Source organism: Triticum urartu, chromosome 4A (genome assembly GCF_056163025.1).
Source record: "Triticum urartu cultivar PI428250 chromosome 4A, HENAU_Tu73, whole genome shotgun sequence".
NCBI classification, from domain to species: domain Eukaryota; kingdom Viridiplantae; phylum Streptophyta; class Magnoliopsida; order Poales; family Poaceae; genus Triticum; species Triticum urartu.
Window position 1 is genome coordinate 168,624,967 of NC_141876.1, and position 6,034 is coordinate 168,631,000.

A 6,034-nucleotide genomic window follows, 5' to 3' on the forward strand; every position below is an offset into this window, starting at 1 on the left:
TACAAGGAAGGAGATCTACATATCTGTATTGCCAAGCTTGCCTTCCACGCCAAGGAGAGTCCCATCAAGTCTTCAATCTTGTATCTTCATAGTCCAACAGTCCGGCCAAAGGTTATAGTCCGGCTGTCCGGATACCCCCTAATCCAGGACTCCCTCAGTAGCCCCTGAACCAGGCTTCAATGACGACGAGTCCGGCGCGCAGATTGTCTTCGGCATTGCAAGGCGGGTTCCTCCTCCGAATACTTCATAGAAGATTTTGAACACGAGGATCGTGTCCGGCTCTGCAAAACAAGTTCCACATACCACTGTAGAGGGAGAGAGTAACATTTCCACAAATCTAATCTGCTGACATATTCGGTAGCGTGACATCACACCATAGCCAAGCCTTTATTCGAATCATTTTTTACTGTCCCACCTCAGCGCGTTTTGCGAGGCAGTTTCCTTGGCACGTCTTATCAAAGCAGAGATCGTGTCCCCTTATCACGGGATTCTCATCAATACGGGCGCGGGTAACCCAACCGTGCCATTGATTACGACGCTTGGGGGATAAGCGAGTTTTACCAGGCTGGTGGGGACGCATAGTTTCGTTCGCCCATATAAAGGGATAAGGATTCACCTTTTCATCCACGCCTTCTTCCTCCTCTGCTCATCCATTTTCGCACACTCGAGCTCCAGCGCCCAAGTCCGCACTTCCCACCTCAACCCTCTCCAACCATGTCCGGAGCAGGAGGCAGGTGGATGGTCTCCTCCGTCATGGAGGGACACATCAAGAAGCTGAGGAGAGCCGGATACCTGCCCGACGACATCGCGCACTAGCTCCCAGATGAGGGGCAGCTCATCCCCACCCCAGGCCCCACGAGAGGGTAGTGTTCCTTACCCATTTCCTCCGCGGATTGGGATTCCCTCTCCACCCATTCGTCCGGGGGCTCATGTTCTACTACGACCTGGATTTCCACGATCTGGCCCCGAACTTCATCCTCAACATCTCGGCGTTTATCGTCGTGTGCGAGGCCTTCTTCCGCATCAAGCCCCACTTCAGCTTATGGCTGAAGACCTTCAATGTCAAGCCAAAGGTAGTGAGCGGCCGCCAGGCGGAGTGTGGAGGCGCCATGGTGGGCAAGATGCCCAACGTCACATGGCTCGAGGGCTCCTTCGTGGAGACCATAAAGGGGTGGCAATCGAGGTGGTTCTATATCACCGAGCCACGTGACCCCGAATGGGCAGCGGCCCCCGAGTTCCGATCTGGCATCCCCACGCGGCTCACCTCCTGGCAAGAGAAGGGCTTGTCCTGGGGTAGTTCGGAAGAGCTGACTGGACTCCAAACATGTATCCAAAACATGGTGAGCAAGAAGCTCAAACTCGTCAACGTAGTCCAGGTCATGCTCATCTGTCGGATCCTCCCGTGTCAACGACGGGCTTTCAACTTGTGGGAGTTCGACCCGGCCCAGCACCAAACTCTGAACAGGCTCTTCGACACAACACACGAGGATGCCTGGAAGGTGCTATTCAAGGGCGCCGAGGTTCCCCCTCCCACTACCGAGGATCGCGGATTCTACGCGTAGCGCCAAGCCAGCGCGGTAAGCTGTTTTTACCTCTTACAGGATACTTGTTTTTCATAGTTTGACTCTATGCGGGATCTAAGTTCCCGTACCTTTGACAGGACTGGCAGGAGATGGCCGGACAGATCGACTGTCCGGCTCCTTTACCCGAAGGCCTAGCAGACACCCGCTTGGCGGAGCTGCTGGTTCCGGCACCTTACGTGGTGCTGGAGAAGAAGGCCAAGAAGAAGGCCACGGGAACCCGAAAGCGTTCCCGGCACCCGGTGGTGTCGGACTCGTCGTCCGATGACTCCGAGGTGCACTCCTCCCACGAAGATGAGGAGGAGGAAAAAGAGGCTTCTTCCCCTCCAGCAGGGGGAGAAAAAGAAAAGGAAGGCCTCCCCAACGGGAGAGGCCGGAGGGTCCAAGAAGGGAAGGACCCTTCCTCCGAACTACTCCACCAACGCCACCGACGGCGAAGAGGAGTGGCCGCCCAGGGCCAAGCCCCTGGCGAAGTCGTAAGTATTCGGACACCAGAGTGACTCGTAGTGTTCCTTTATTGCACAACTTCTCCTAACGCCGAATATAATCATGCAGTTCGCCTCGAGCCCAAGTCGACATATCGTCGAGTGGTTCCTTGGATTCGTCGGATGTGAATAGCTTTTCGCTTCCGACCGCTTCCACCCCTCGCCTTACAGATAATGCCGAGGTGCTGTCCCAAAGGGTTCCAAACCGAGGGGAGGTGGTCCTGGAGGCGCCACAAGGCGACCTTCCGGACTGCAGGCACAAGGGGAGCAAGGCTCCCAAGGGCTCCTAGTCCGGCCGTGGGCCGAACATCGCACCGGAACCTTCAGTGGTTCCGGACACCGGCAGGCGCCCCCCCACTAAGAAGGGCAAGCCTACCGCGCCGGTGACCTCCGTCCAACCGGAGGCATTGGATAACTTACTGGAGGTGCTTAACAGCGCCTCCATCGACGAGGAGCACCACACTATTATGAGTGCGGTGATCCAGAAAGTTCAGTCCGTCAAGAGCGGGCTGACTGAAGCCTGTGCCAGCCTTCTAACATGCTTTGAGGTATGTAAAAAATATATGAAAATATTACCGCATAGACAGTAGCCCCCGATGCTCTGTTTGGTGTTCACAAAGAAAAGCCGAATAGAGGATCTAATAATAAACACAGGAGTCTAACATAAGTATGTCAATATGGGTATGCAGGCTGCGCTGCTGACCTCTGCCGCACTGACTGCGGAGGTCGATGCATTGAAGCATAGCCTTGAGCGGTCTGAGAAGGAGCTCGGCCTTGCCAAGAAGCAGCTCGAGGAGAAAGAAGGTAAGTGATACCTTGTGTAAGTATATTAAAAAGATGTGGTTGCGAAAAAAATGACAGGATCGTTACTGGTGCGCTAGGGGCCACGACCGAGGTGGCGACCCTAAAGCAAGCGCTTACCGAGGCCGAGAACAAGGCGGCCACGGAGTGCACCGAGCGGGAGAAACATGAGGCACGGGTTGGCGAGGTGCAGCAAGAGCTCCATGCTCTCGTGAAGAAGCATGAGACTTTGGAGCTTGACTCGAAGACTTGAGAGTCCGAGCTCGCTGCGGCCCTCGAAAGCACCAAGTCTGCCAAGGCCGAAGCCCAAAAAGCCCTCCAGGAAATTGAGGCGATGAAGAATATAGCGGTGGGTAAGGCATTCATTATGCAAAGCAAGCACGTGAAAGTGAATTACTTGTTACTTACCCGAGTCCGGAGCTCTCCAGGAGCATTCGCAGATTTGCCCCGCAGCGTGTCAGATGCCGCCGCCTACTACTGGGCCGAGGAAGGGAGCTCGACGGAGAAGGTGTTCTGGTCTCAGTATGCTGAGACCAGACACCTGGTGCCCTTGAGCGACCAGCTGAAGCAATTGGTCGTGCTCCATAAGGTGGCCGAATAGGCCATGAAGGGTCTTATAGTTCGGCTGTGGCCTGGAGAGGCCATGCCTGGGAGCTACTTTGGGCTGGTGAGGCGGCTAGCGGATGCCTATCCGTGGCTTGAGGTGATCAAGCGCTTCGTCTGCATCGAAGGTGCCCATAGGGCGCTTGCCCGTGTTAAAGTTCACTAGGGCAAGATGGATGATGAGAAGCTGGTGACGGACGGGCCACCGCAGGGCAAGGAGCATCGCCGCCCTGAGATGTACTATGAGGGCGTCCTGAAGGGTGCCCGCCTTGTGGAGGATGAATGTTCCAAAGATGTAATATTTGAGTAAACTTGCTCGTGTTATCCTGTACGCTGAAAACTTGTTCATACGCGCTGTGCAACGCTTGTTTGAATTTAAAATATTACCTTCTATACGACCGTTTATTAAATCTAAGAGATGGCGAGTCGTCGGCTTCTTCCCCCATGCCACGAGTGCTGGGGTGTTCGGGATAAACCCGAGCACTCCTTTTCCCATTCTTGGGTCCTTCAAGGGAGGTGCTCAGCACAACGAACAAGGCAATCAGACTATAATGCGTTATCACTCTCACTTAGCCAGAGAATTCTATAATTTTAAATTTTGGCGAAGCCCCTAGTGTTCGGAGGACCGAGTTCGGGGCGCTATACACGCCTAGGCCGGACAAAGTCGGCTCCTCGCCCTAAGCGGCATAAGTCTTTAGGGACTCGAAACCTCTCGTACAGCGACCAGCTCTCGCCCTATCATGACAGTCAGTTTTAGCTTTCTCTACTGAGGTGCTTAGCCCAGCTGAACCGGGGCACAATCGCAGTAGTTCTCCCAGTGCTACCTTAGCCGATATAGCGGAACGTAAGGTACCAAAACATGGGAGCCGGGCAAATCCAACTATTGACCAAAGGCATGATTCGGAGCTGATGCATATAATGCTATAAGTTCGGGGTGCCGCACTTGTGAAAGTGTTTGGACTTCTCACACCATATTGTGGGGTACTTAAGCCCCTGGTGTATTGGCCGTACCAAAGTGTACGGTTGCAAGGTGTCATTAATGAACACATATATAAAAGAAAAATGCAAAAACAGACTGAAGCTATGCATTGTTTATTCGAAAAGATGCATTGAAGCAAAACGATACAAGTAGTGCGATAAGCAGAAAATGGGACTATTTGACATGCCTCTTCCAAGGGTAAGCTGTGGAATGGTAGTGAAAGCGGGTATTTTGCTCGTTATAGAGACCACCTGGGAGTTCCATGATGCGACGTAGCTTCCGGCCCCCTGGTCCTTGCATCGTGTGTTCGGCGATTATATTACCGGACAGGGCTTCCAGAGAGTGAAGTCCTGGAAGAGAAAAACAATAACAAAGTAGGGAGCCCCTAGTGCGGTTGAGCCGCGTTTCGAGGCATGCCGTAGTCGTGCCCCTCCCCTGTGCCCATGGTATTTTTAATGCGTAATTGTGTACGCGTGGCACGTGTGTCGCCATTTGGATGGGGCTGGGGTAGGGGCCGCATTGCTATGCGAGCTCAGAACGTGCCAGGCGGTCCTGTTGCAGATTACTTGGGGCACGCTTGACGGTGTCCGGACGTCTGATCACCGGACTGGAGAATTGCCTTGATAGGCTGCTTTGCACTTCTGCTGCGAGGGCCGCAGTGTGGTCCTCAGTTCGGAGAGAGCGCTCTGTGTTTCCATTGACTGTGATGACCCCCCGAGGTCCTGGCATCTTGATCTTGAGGTATGCGTAGTGCGGCACCGCATTGAATTTTGCAAATGCGGTTCGTCCGAGCAGTGCGTTATAGCCACTGCGGAACGGGACTATGTCGAAGTTTAACTCCTCGCTTCATAAATTATCCGGGGATTCGAAGACCACTTCTAGTGTGACTGAGCCTGTGCAATGGGCCTCTACACCTAGTATTACGCCCTTAAAGGTCGTTTTTGTGGGTTTAATCCTTGAGGGATCTATGCCCATTTTGCGCACTGTGTCCTGATAAAGCAGGTTCAAGCTGCTACCGCCGTCCATAAGGACTCGAGTGAGGTGAAATCCGTCAATGATTGGGTCTAGAACCAATGCGGCAAATCCGCCATGGCGGATACTAGTGGGGTGGTCCATGCGATCGAAAGTGATCGGGCAGGAGGACCATGGGTTGAACTTTGGGGTGACTGGCTCCAACGCGTATACGTCCCTTAACGCACGCTTCCGCTCCCTCCTGGGGATGTGGGTTGCGTATATCATGTTCACCGTCCGCACTTGTGGGGGAAACCCCTTCTGTCCTCCAGTGTTCGGCGGTCGGGGCTCCTCCTCGTCGTCGCTATGTAGCCCCTTGTCTTTGTTTTCGGCATTTAACTTGCCGGCCTGCTTGAACACCCAACAATTCCTGTTGGTGTGGTTGGCTGGCTTGTCAGGGGTGCCATGTATCTAACACGAGCGATCGAGTATACGGTCCAAACTGGACGGGCCCAGAGTGCTTCTTTTGAATGGCTTTTTCCGTTGACCGGGCTTAGAGCCTCTGAATCCGGCATTAACTGTCATATCCTCGGTATTGTCGCTGTTAATGCGGCGCTTGTGCTTGTTGTGACGTG